At 42.0% G+C, this 13,507-nt stretch overlaps 1 long non-coding RNA gene across 1 annotated transcript in view; it reads left to right on the top strand.

The window, feature by feature from the left end:
• Nucleotides 1-12,155: 12,155 nt before the first annotated feature.
• Nucleotides 12,156-13,507, top strand: part of LOC116408294 — a 37,600-nt gene continuing 36,248 nt past the window's right edge. The window contains exons 1-2 of the long non-coding RNA XR_004220852.1: nucleotides 12,156-12,255; nucleotides 12,678-12,799. This is a non-coding gene — a long non-coding RNA (uncharacterized LOC116408294). The remainder of the gene's footprint in view (nucleotides 12,256-12,677; nucleotides 12,800-13,507) is intronic.

Here is a 13,507-nt window from a genome sequence, read left to right as displayed (position 1 = left end):
ATGTTGTCCTGGGGTCTTTTGTGGCCTCTCGGATGAGTTGTCTCTGCGCTCTTGGGGTAATTTTGGTCGGCCAGCCACTCCTGGGAAGGTTCACCACTGTTCCATGTTTTTGCCATTTGTGGATAATGGCTCTCACTGTGGTTCGCTGGAGTCCCAAAGCTTTAGAAATGGCTTTATAACCTTTACCAGACTGATAGATCTCAATTACTTTTGTTCTCATTTGTTCCTGAATTTCTTTGGATCTTGGTATGATGTCTAGCTTTTGAGGTGCTTTTGGTCTACTTCTCTGTGTCAGGTAGCTCCTATTTAAGTGATTTCTTGATTGAAACAGGTGTGGCAGTAATCAGGCCTGGGGGTGACTACAGAAATTGAACTCAGGTGTGATAAACCACAGTTAAGTTATTTTTTCACACAGGGCCATGTAGATTTGGAGATTTTTTTCTCCCTTAATAACGTAAACCTTCATTTAAAAACTGCATTTTGTGTTCAATTATGTTATCTTTGACTAATAGTTAACGGGTTTTGATGAGCAGAAACATTTAAGTGTGACAAACATGCAAAAGAATAAGAAATCAGGAAGGGGGCAAATAGTTTTTCACACCACTGTAAATATGAAAATTAGGGCTTGGTATCTGCTTTAAGTGTTGGTATTATTATTATGTATTGTATAGTGCATCCCTGTAAGGTTTGCCTTATGCTACCCATTACGTGTTTACCTGCTTCAGGGCTGTCTTTGTTCCAAAGTTATGTTAGTTTGTTTCTTCTCCCCCTTTAAACTTCATCCTCCAGTAGAGTAGAGTTCTATATTCTTATAGGTGCATCTATGCTGTAGTCCTACAGCTGTTTCTGAACTAAAACTTCCAGCATCATCGGGCATAAATACTGAAATTAAATAAAGGTACAGGATCTATTATACAGAATGCTTTCTGGTTTTCCAGAAATGGGGTCTTTCAATAGTTTGTATAACTATGCCATAAGTTAAGACATTTAAACATTAAACCAAATAATTTGTTTTGCCATCATTATGGATTTATGTAACCTAGTTACCATCAAGTACAAGCTACTGTTTTATAATTACAAGTCATTAAAATTGCTTAAAATGGACTATATGGGATACAGCTTCTGCATAATGGGCTTCCATACAATCAGCCCCCTAAAATGTATAAAAAATGAACAAACACCAAAATCCTTGGTAACATGATCATCAAAAAAACATTATATAAAGTAATGAGGTTAAAGGTAAGGCTATTATCTATCTGTAAACACCAATAATTGTAACAAATAAAAACGTTGTTTACTTTATTCACATGTACCCCCATTTATTATATCACCATCTCAGATGTCTATAAGGCACTGGGCTTGTAGCTTCGTTCCGTGGACACAGAATCCTTTAATTGAATGCCCATGCTCATTTAAAGAAGTTAAGTTGCATTTTTGAATGAGGTTTAGTTGCATTTCAATGTCCTGGCTAACATTCATGGGTTGTGCAGTAATTCACACTCGCTGCTCGGTTGAGTGAAAATGCTTCCTTCTGCATTCTCCTGCAATTATGGTTAGGATACCATGGCTTTACTGTTAGCCTACAGGAAGTTATTTTGTCAGCTGTGTGATTTCCCATGGGTGACAAAGAGCCCTGTGTGCCACAGCCCTTATTACTGAAAGCATAATGTTCACTATCAAGAGTGATTTAAATCATTAATCAGATGGGCTCCAGTGGTTGCCTAAATACTTGTTAACGGTTTATTCACAAAACCAGGCAATACTTGGCCACAGTAAAATGCATCTTCAGTATTAATAGAAACAATTACTCACACTTGGGTTCCGACAACAGCTCTTCCTTAGCAGACTTTTAGGGAATCAATCATCTGCCCAAGTCTATGCGCTCCAGTCCCTAAGCAAGTAGATGGCTGACCCAGGGTTCTAACTTACTCATGCTATACACTGAACCCACAGCTTCTCACAGTACATCCTCAATCCTTCACTGGGGGTTCCAAGACAAAAATGAGTGATCCAATCCTTCCTTTTACTCTAGAACAGGGGTGTCAAACTCAGTCACATAAGGGGGCCGAAATCTAAAACACAGGCTAAGTCGTGGGCCAAATTTTTTGTTATTATACTTAGTAAGATACTATATTTATCACAATGTGTAAAAAGTGGAGTAAGATATTACCGGCGATGTTGCTCATAGCAGCCAATAGATGCTTTGCTACTGTTGAAATCTGATTACTGATTGGATGCCTTGGGCAACATTACTGGTAATGCTTCACTCCACTTTTTACACAGCATGATAAATATACCCCTTAGTCTTAGTTACTAAGTGAGGAAAATGGAAATTGATTAGGCTGGATGGTCAGACACACTCACCAAGGGCCACATAAAACAGCCAGGTGGCCTGAATTTAGCCCCCGGGCCTTGTGTTTGACATATATGTTCTAGAAAGTCACCTGACATCAGAGGTCTGTCTCACACTACTCTATCCCAGAGAAACACCATCCTAGCATGTAGGTTTTATCCTGAAATTTACACTGTAGGAACTTTTTTTATCTAGGAATGGGTATCCACTATTTCTATACACTACTTCTCTGCGCCAGGGAGAACGCTATCTTGGCAAGCAGATTCCATGCCATAATTAATATGGGGGCCATAAACATATGAATGAATATCAGCTACATCAATAAAACAGAAGATTTCTTTGATCTATTAGCTGTGTTTAGCCATCTTTTATAGCCCACAAATTCAAAAAAACATTAGATAATCCATATTCATAAACTGCCCCTACAAACCCTGCCAGAAAACAGGTTTTTAAAAAGTTATTACACATGGACACATAGTTCCGAAACATGTAGGTAATTGAATGTTATTAATTCCAAGTGACTATATAATTGCTTATTGGCACCAATTCCTGCGTCACTGGACTGCAGAAGTCTTCATTCATCAATGCCTATTATGGAAACTGAATGAGTGTAAGACTAGCCAGACCCGGGATGATTGTGACGTAACTGGCCAGCTTGAAGTATATTGCAATATATGGACAAACAATCTTGGTAGCTTAATGCACAGAATGTCTTAAAGGAGAAGGAAAGTCAAAATCTATTAAGCACACTATTAAATAGTACTACTATTTCTGTGTAAAAACGCTATATTCCTGGCTTGCCTAATGAAAGATTTAGAGAGATACGCATACTAGAACCTACATACTTGTTCCAGCGTGTCTGTATGGGCTGAAAAGCACAAGCCAGCCCCCCCTCCGCTCCCCCCTCCTGCCACAAAGCCTCTGCCTCTCCCCGCTCCTGCCACAAACCCCCCCAAGCTCCACAAACCCCCCCAAGCTCCCCGCTCCTGCCACAAACCCCCCCAAGCTCCCCGCTCCTGCCACAAACCCCCCCAAGCTCCTTGCTCCTGCCACAAACCCCCCCAAGCTCCACAAACCCCCCCAAGCTCCCCGCTCCTGCCACAAACCCTCCGCCGCTCACTACACCTGCCCCCCCCGCTCCCCCCACCTGCTTGTCACAGAGTTCAGCATCGCCATGGCAACTGGACGCTCCTGCTGTGTGCGCATGCGCCGCCTGCAGTAACAAGTCGCCAAGTGTTGAAGGAGCGATGCATTATGGGAATGTTCTCTACACTGCTCAGCGTTTTTTTTTCCTGTTTGGCTTCTGGTCTTCTGAACAGGTGAAGTATGGGGAGACTTAAGGGCACTATTGAGACAACTGAAGGTATGCCTGCAGCTTGAGATTAACTCTTTATTAGCCTTTCCTTCTCCTTTAATATATCTCAATATGTCTCAATATATATCTATATATATATATATATATATATATATATATATATATATATATATATATATATATATATATATATATATATATATATGCATCAGGAGAGAGCCGGCACTCACGTCAATCGGGTCACAATAGCCTGGGTGCAGGTCCAAGTGAAGAATTAGATACAGCAGTGAAGAGATCCGCACTCACAGGTCTTATAGAATTTTTTTCAAAGTGACTCACACAGCTAAACCAGTGTCTAATTAACATTCAGGGGCGGGAAAAGTGGGGAATGACATCATCAACACAAGTCAATCCATTTGGTGTTTTCCCCCAATGATTGACTTGTGTTGATGATGTCATTCCCCACTTTTCCCACCCCTGAATGTTAATTAGACACTGGTTTAGCTGTGTGAGTCACTTTGAAAAAGGCTACTGAAGTAGCCGAAACGTTAGTCTTCTCAATAAACACCAGATTAATTCTATAAGACCTGTGAGTGCGGATCTCTTCACTGCTGTATATATATACTGTATATTGATAATGGGTGAGTGCAGAGGAGCTCTTGTTGCTGTCTGTATGAGCTTTGTGATCACAGCCTCATTGCACCCCCATCTAATGGTTTGAAATTTAGTGGTGAGCATAACTTCCCCTTGTTTGCTATGTTATGGAAACTGTACAGCTTACAGTAGCTCAGTGGTTTGGTTTATGGAGTGCTCATTGTTTTGGGGTACAGGTATGGGACCTGTTATCCAGAATGCTCAGGACCTGGGGGTTTCCGATTTGGGATATTTCCGTAATTTGGATCTCCACAATTTGTCTGCTAAAAATCATTTAAATACTGAATAAACCCAACAGGCTTGTTTTGCCTCCAATAAGGAATAATTATAACTTAGTTGGGATCAAGTACAAGGTACTGTTTTATAATTACAGAGAAAATACAGCTCATTTGTCTCGTTGGTTTATTGCGTATAGCTAAATGGTTTTGTTTTTGGAGTTTATCTCAATGGTCTGATGTATGGAGTGCAGCTCAATGGTCTGGTTCATTAAGAACAGTTTGATGATTTGTTTTCGTGAGTGTAGCTGAATTGTCTGGGTCATTGAGTGTAGCTGAATTTTCTGGTGTATAGTGTGCACTTTAATGGTCTGGGGCATGGAGTGCAGCTCTGTAGTATGGTTCAGTAAGTTTAACTAAATGGCCTGGTTCAGTGAGTGCACCTCAAGAGTTTGGTTCAGTGAGTGTGGTTCAGTGGTCTGGGTCAGTGAGTGTAGCTTACTTTCAGTAAGTAAAGCTGCTGTTCTGGTTTAGTGATGTAGCTCAATGGTCCGGGTCAGCAAGTTTAGCTCAATGGTCTGGTTAAGTGATATAGCTCAATTGTCTGGGTCAGAACAGTTAAGCTCAATTCTCTAGGTCAGTGCTGTCCAACTGGTGGGCCCCCCTCTGTGTGGCCCCCTACCTGTCTGGCTGCTTTGATGGCTTACCTTTGTGTAAGCTCTAAATGGTATCAGTACTGGCCCCCTGCATGGTTTACACCTCAGATTCAGGCTGTAAACCCCCTGTATTGTTTAAAAATGTAATCCACTGTGTTGTTCACACCTTTTAATCCCTGCATTATCAGCCCTCCACCACGGAGGCCGGAAAAATTTCAGCCCTCAGTACCACAGAAGTTGGACAGCACTGGTCTAGGTCATTGAGTATATCTCAATAGTTTGGGTAACAAGTCTATTTCTATAGTCTGGTTCAGTGTAGCTCATTCTTCTGGGGTAGTGGGTGTAACTCAATGGTCTGGCTAATGAAGTGGATCTCACTGCTCTGTATCATAGAGTATAGCTCTGATTTGGCTTGTTTTGCCTCCAGTAAGGAATAATTATAACTTAGTTGGGATCAAGTACAAGGTACTGTTTTATAATTACAGAGAAAAAGGGAAACATTTAAAAAAAAAAAAATAGAATTATAGGTATGGGATCCCTTATCTGGAAACCCGTTATCCAGAAACCACGAATAATGGAGTGTAGCTAAATGGTCTTGTTTATGGAGTATAGCTCAGTGGTCTTTTTTTTGGATTGTAGTGTATAGAGTGTAGCTCAATGGTCTGTTTTAGGGACTGTTGCACAATGGTCTTGTTATGCAAGTTAAGCTCAGTGGCCTTTGTCAGGAAGTGTAGCTCATGGTTCTGTGTTAGCGAGTGTAGCTCAATGGTCTGGTTCAGTGAGTGTAGCTCAGTGGTCTTATTCAGTGAATTTAGCTCAATGATATGGGTCAGTGGATGTAGCTCAGTGGTCTTAGTCTGCAAATGTAGGTCATTGGTGTAGTTCATGAAGTGCTCAGTGGTGTGGTTCATGGATTGTAGCTCAATAGTCTGGTGTTTGAATTTGACCTTAGTGGTCTGGTGTATGGAGTTTAGATCAGTGGTCTATTTTAGTGAGTATAGTTCAGTAGTCTGGTTTACTGAGTGTAACTGAATGGTCTGCTTCAGTGAGTGTAACTCAGTGGTCTGGTTTAGTGATAGTATCACAAAGGTCTGGGTCAGCGAGTTTATCTGAATAGTCTTGGTCAGAGACTTTAGCCCAAAGATTTGGTTCTGTCAGTTTATCTTAATTATCTCAATCAGCGAGTGTAGCTGAGTGTTGCGAGCAGGGCCGCCATCAGAAACGGGGCCCCTCACAACAAAATTTTCTGGGCCCCCCTCCCTCCAGTAAAAGGACTCACAGACATGAGACATTGGTAGCCAGCAGTGCCCCCCCTAGTACATTGGTAGCCAGCAGTGCCCCCCCTAGTACATTGGTAGCCAGCAGGGCCCCCCCCAGTACATTGGTATCCAGCAGTGCCCCCCCTAGTACATTGGTAACCAGCAGTGCCCCCCCTAGTACATTGGTAGCCAGCAGTGCCCCCCCAGTACATTGGTAGCCAGCAGGGCCCCCCCCAGTACATTGGTAGCCAGCAGGGCCCCCCTAGTACATTGGTAGCCAGCAGGGCCCCCCCTAGTACATTGGTAGCCAGCAGTGCCCCCCCTAGTACATTGGTAGCCAGCAGTGCCCCCCCCAGTACATTGGTAGCCAGCAGGGCCCCCCCCAGTACACTGGTAGCCAGCAGGGCCCCCATAGTACATTGGTAGCCAGCAGTGCCCCCCCTAGTACATTGGTAGCCAGCTGTGCCCCTCCCCAGTACATTGGTAGCCAGCAGGGCCCCCCCCAGTACATTGGTAGCCAGCAGCGCCCCACCTAGTACATTGGTAGCCAGCAGGGCCCCCCTAGTACATTGGTAGCCAGCAAGGCCCCCCTAGTACATTGGTAGCCAGCACAGCACAGCCCCCCGCGTCTTGGCGTCTTCAGAGGCGGCTTCGCGCTCCTCCGGCGAGGTACTTCCTTGAGGACACCTCTGCACTTCTGAGTGCCGAAAGAAGCCAGGCCCTTTTATAAGGTTGCGTCCCGTGCGTACTGACGTGCATGTACGCACAGGGCGCGACCAATAGGATCACCCGCTGACCACCAATGACAGAGCTGGGAATTGATTTAAGGGGGCCCGAGCTACTAAGAAAACTGTAGCACAGCAGGCCCCCTTTTAAAGTTAAAATCGTCCGGGACGACTGTACCCCCTGTGCCCCCCTGATGGCGGCCCTGGTTGCAAGTCTAGCTCAATGATAATGGTCTCCTTCAGTGAGTGTAGCTCAATGGTCTGGGTTAGCGAGTGTAGCTTAGTGGTCTGGGTTAGCGAGTGTAGCTCAGTGGTCTGGGGCAGTTAGTGCATCTCACTGGTGTGGTTCAGGGAGTTTTGATCAGTGGTGTGTTTCATGAAGTGTAGCTCAAAAGTCTGTTGTATGTATTTTATCTCAGTGTTCTGTTTTAGGGAGTGTGGGAGTGTTGTTCAGTGGTCTGTTTCATTGTATAGAGGTCAGTGGTCTTGGTTATGAGAATTTAGCTCAATGATCAGGTCAGTGAGTGTAGCTCAATGGTTGGGTCAGCGAGTGTAGCGCAATGGATGGGTCAGCGAGTGTAGCGCAATGGTTGGGTCAGCGAGTGTAGCGCAATGGTTGGGTCAGCGAGTGTAGCGCAATGGTCGGGTTAGCAAGTGTAGCGCAATGGTTCTGGTTAATGAGTATAATTCAGTGGTCCTGTGAATGGAGCATAGCTCTATGATCTAGTGTATAGAGAATAGCTTAATTGTCTGGTTGAGTGAGTATAACTCAATGGTGTGGATTATTTAGTGTAGATCAATGATCTGCGTCAGTGAATGTAGATCAATTCTCTGGATCAGTGAGTCTAGGTTAATGATCTGGGGTATGGAGTGCAGTTCAGTGGCTGGTTTATTATTTATAATATTTATAATATCATTATGTGTTTAGCTCAATTGTCCTTGTCAGTGAGTGCAACTTAATGGACCTGCTCAACGAGTGTAGCTTAATGGGCTGGTTCATGGAGTGTAGCTCAATATTCTGTTCTATGGAATGTAGTTTCACAGAGTATAACTCAATAGTCTATTTAAGGGATTTCTGCGCAATGGGCTGGTTCAACAAGTTAAGTTCAGTGGTCTTGGTCTGGATTAACGAGTGTAGCCCAGTGATCTGGTTTAACAAATGATGCAATATACCTGTAGTATGAAGTATAGCTCAATAGTCTGGCTTAGTGAGTGTAATGGGTGTAAATGAGAATCTGTTCCCCAAGCCCACATAGGGGCAAACAGAATATTAATACAAATCAATCAATTACTCAATGCACACTTACTAACCACAAAGAGGCAGCAAATGGTATGGTTTTTTTTTTAACTTCAGGCGTTTATTGAATTTTAATTTTCACAGTATCAGTATATACTTGAGTAACAGTATTGCAGTATTAGTTACACAATAATAGTATTGTAGACATTTATCACATAGTATAGCGTAGCAACGATATGTTATGGTTTAACACATTTGAGTCATAAACTGATTTTGCCCCAGCATCACACAGTCAGGTTGCAGCTTAAGTAGCCCAGTCCAGCCATTTATGCCATATTCTGTGATATTTTTTGGGGCTACCCCTCTTTCGATAGATAAGATTCTCCAGGGTGGAGATACGTTTAACTTCTAAAACCCATTGGGATGAATTGGGGGGTGTGGACTGTTTCCATTTCCTTGTAATGAGCTTCTTTGCTGTGAATAGTGCTTCATTAATAAAGGTGTTTTGAGACCGTGTGTATGACCTCTTTCCAATATGTTGCTAATACTAAACATTCCCAAACCATGTGTATAAAGGTAGCTTGTTGTGTACCACACCTAGGGCGTTCTGAGGGGGATCCTGGGAACAGTTTGTGTAGTTTGGCAGGATAATAGTAGGCTCTATTAAGGAAATATAATTGGATCATGCGGTCTCTATAGTTCAGGGATATCAATAAAGGGGATTCCAACATCTGATCCCATTCGTCATCATCACATCGGCCTATAACTCCTTCCCATTTATCTCTAAGGGTTTCGAGAGGCTAAGTATGCAGTTTAGTATGAAGTTCTTTATACAAATTAGAGATAAGGCCTCTAGTTGAGCCTTGCTGTAGGCGGTCAGTTATCGAATATTGGGCAAGGAGGATGGTGTTTTTATTGTTTTATGAATTTAGACATCTTTTAACTTGGAAGTATTTCCACCATTGATGTGCAGGTAAGTGAAATAGTTGCTTGAGGGTGTCAAAAGAAGCTACAGAGCCTCCTTGCCAGACATCTCCTATAGTGCAAATGCCACACCTTTCCCATACGGGGTTACCCCCTAATTTGGCTATGTTTGGAAAATATAGATTTTCCCAAAGGGGAGTCTGGGATAGTATGTTCTTAAATTGCATAATATGTAACGTTTTTTGCCAGATTTGATGTACATGCATAATAACCTGGTTGGGGTAAGCTATTGGTTGAGGTCTTTTAATAAGTAGCCACTGAAAGGGGGTATGGCAGGCCCCTAGCAAGGCTTTATATAGATGGTACAGTGACTGATGGCTTGCATCCTCAACCCAAGTTGCTATGTGGCTTAGTTGAGCTGCTATATAGTATAGATATATATTTGGGAATGCTGCTCCCCCTTGGGATTTGCCTTTAATCAGAATATTCAGGATTTAGCAATGACGAGTACCAGCCCATATTAGTTGTCTAAATATTGTATCTAGTGTAGTAAAAAAAAACCTTTTTAATGACACACGGGGCTTGGAGGAGGGCATAAGTTAGTTTAGGAAGGAGTATCGTTTTGATCAGATGTATTCTGCCCATTGGGCCAATTAGGAGAGATTCCCAGGCTTTAATTTTCTTTTGTATATAGTTTTTAACCGGTAGTACATTTAGGTTGTAGTATTCGGATAGGGGGAGTTTAATTACAACGCCTAGGTAAGTGAATTGCTGAACCATAGGGAAGGGTATATTTAGCAAATAGTATGTTTAACATATAATGCTCTTTATAGGGTAAATATTCACAAAACAATAAATACAACTAGAAAGGGAATTTTGAGAACAAACTTCATGTGGGGTTGAAAAACATGAAGTCACTGAATGGGTTCTGCCCACTTTCGCTAACCTTGGACCATAGTAATATAGTAAAAACCACTGTGCAAAGTTTGGGGACCCTGCTTTTAATAGTGTCTGAATGGCAGCAACTTAAATTTCCCCACTGAAAGTCAACGAGTGACATCTGACTAACTCTGCAAAGTTTAGGGACCCTAGGATAAATAGTTAAAGAACAGCAGCAGTTAAAATTGAAACCAATAAAAGTCTGTTATTACTGTGAGAATAGCAGCAGGTTGAATTTCCGCCAAATCAATAGGTAAAATCTGATTGGCTGTTCACAGCTCAGCCCACTTTTGGGCATCCAGCAATCATCATATTTTCATTCAGGCTGAGCCCATGACTATGTGATTCAAGTTTGGGAAGTGTCGCCTCAAAGCTGTAAGATTGGCAGCAGTTTCAATTTCCCTCTAAAAGTCAATGGGTGAAATTTGATTTGGCCCCTCCCACTTTGGGGTCATCCAACAAATGTCGCTTTTTCATTCAGGGTGACCCCATTATTATGTTATTCAAGTTTGGGGGGTGTAGCTTAAAAGCTGTAAGTGTGGCAGCAGTTTGAAAATCTTCCCCGCCAAAGTCAATGGGAAAATTGGGGGGTTCAGAGCGGCGCCACAAAAAGACGGGGGGCGGGATCGCTTAGAAAAGCACAAGCAACCTGCTCCGCTATAGGATGAAGAAGTGTGGGGAGTTTAGGTGTTGTACCCCTAAAACTGTAGGAGGAGTAGCGTTTACAAAAGGGAAGTTTGACAACAAATTTTATGTTGGGTTGAAAAATGTGGTGGTTTCAACCGCCATTGAGCTGTCACTTTAGGTAGATGAGCAGAATGGCAAGCAGCCTATTTCTTCAGCAGCCGGGCCCTTGCAAATTGGATAAAGGAGAGGAGATGAAAAACAAGGGAAGAAAAGGAGAAAGGTGAGAGTGAAGACAATAAGATGTAAGACGTAAGATGCAAATATAAAAAAAATATATGTTTTGGCAAAAGTTTTTCCATTTTCTGGACTAAATCTTAGTAGGCAAAGGGACAGTATGTGTATTATTAATAGATATTGTGTGAGCTGCAAGAAGGGGGAAAGTATGGGGGGGGGGTAGCTTAGGCACTTCCTGCCTCTTTACATATAGAGATGCCAGGGGGGCAGAGCTGCTGTCCTACAGTAAATATTCTGGATTAAAACAGTATATGAGACCCAACATGCCCACCAAAAATGGAGAAATATGTATTGTAACATCTATAGGCATGGACTTTCAGCTTTGCCATGATCACATGCCCCCTGTCCGGTCTGGTGGTTTCAACTGCCATTGAGCTGTCATTTTAGGTAGATGAGCAGAATGGCAAGCAGCCTATTTCTTCAGCAGCCGGGCCCTTGCAAATTGGATAAAGGACAGCACTTTATAATAAACCATAAATGGAGACAACACAATTAAATGGAGACCACACAAACTATATGGTGGGGATAAAAGGCCGCAGCAGCTTTATTGATCTAAATGTATCACAACAATGAATATAACTATTCCATTGTTACTGTATAAAACCATCCATTGAAACAGCCAGCCCCTGATAACCAAGAAACACATGCAAAAATTTCCCTCCAAACACAAGCTTCAGATACCATAACCTTAGCTGCGACAATACCCTTTTTTTTTTATATAATCTTTATTAAACATTTACAGTAAGTAAAATTAACAATGATAGGGTGGGTGGGCGGGTTGGACACCTCTCCAGCTCTTCCCAAGGCTGTCCCACGCCAAATAGCAGGTATCCCACAGGAATTCTCCTTTTTATACTCCTTTTATACTTTTCCCGCTCTTTTCCCGTTGCTACCACCTGACCCTGCTTAACAACCAATAGGCTTACTGTAAATAGAGTCCCTTACACTGTGCTCACCCACACTATACTGTAATGTTGTCTGTCACTTTCCCATGACCCTGCCGGCTTATAGCCTACAGGTCCCAGGAGATGAAAAACAAGGAAAGAAAAGGAGAAAGGTGAGAGTGAAGATTGTGATTTTGTGGCAGCTTTTGTTTTGACAATATATGTTTTGGGAAAAGTTTTTCCATTTTCTGGACTAAATCTTCAGTTGGGATAAACCATTTGTCAGTGAATAGGGGGTTGGTTTGATAAACTGCATGCATAAAGCATATCAGATGATAGCACTTATTGTTATTGGAGGAGAGGATAGCCGCTGCTAAGAAAAAAAACATTTCATTTGTCAGGGGAAGTATTTTGAAATGGCAGAATTCAGCAAACTGGTGCATATATACCTGCACTGTTATTATGGGATGCTGCGGGCAATGTCAGCAGACAACTGGTATTCGACCGCCACACTGCTGTCATGCTGAGTAGGCAAAGGGACAGTGAGAGAGAGAGACTGGCACACAGCAACTTTTTTAACTAATTTTGGGCACAGGTCTTCAAAAAATCCTAAAATCTGAGGAGATAGAAATGAAGAGGAGGAAAAAGTCTGGTAGAGAACAGAGTGAGATTTGTTGAAAAGCAGAATCAAAGAAGAACATGCAAGGAGTGAAGCAAGTAAGTTGCAATATTATTTTCTGTTTATTTATAGGTTGCATTTTTCAAGTTTTTCTTGTAAAATTAATGGCATTTTGTACACTGATTTTATAACTGCTTTTGTTTTGACAACTTTTGTCATTTTGGGGCTATTATTTTCTATTATTTTCAGTTAGGAAAAATTATAATAAATAGGAGGTTGTGTTTTCAAACAAGGTGCTGCATCACATGGGCAATGCAAAGCCATTTTATTTGCTAGGGGGGGTGTTTAAAGGAACAGTTCAGTGTTCTGGCTGGGTAATATAGATAGACTGCGCAAAATAAAAAACATTTTTCAATATAATTATTTAGGCAAAAGTGTAATCCTGCAGTGGGCAGATGTCTAACATAATAGCGAGAACACTACTTCCTTCTTTACAGCTCTCTATTTTGCACAGTCTACTGTATCTATTTTACCCAGTTTCATTTTTACACAGAACTTTTCCTAAAGGTTGGGAAATCCAGTAAACAGACACATTTCCAGGTTTGAATGTTGATAAATATGTCCTTTATTTGTTATTATGGGATGCTGTATTGTCCATGCACCAGGGACTGTTGGTACAGGTATAGGACCTGTTATCCAGAATGCTTGGGACCAAGGGTATTCCGGATAAGGGGTCTTTCCGTAATTCGGATCTTCATACCTTAAGTCTACTAAAAAATCAATAAAACATTAATTAAATCCAATAG

Source organism: Xenopus tropicalis, chromosome 1, assembly GCF_000004195.4.
Source record: "Xenopus tropicalis strain Nigerian chromosome 1, UCB_Xtro_10.0, whole genome shotgun sequence".
Classification (NCBI taxonomy): domain Eukaryota; kingdom Metazoa; phylum Chordata; class Amphibia; order Anura; family Pipidae; genus Xenopus; species Xenopus tropicalis.
This window is presented reverse-complemented; position numbering and strand designations above follow the sequence as displayed.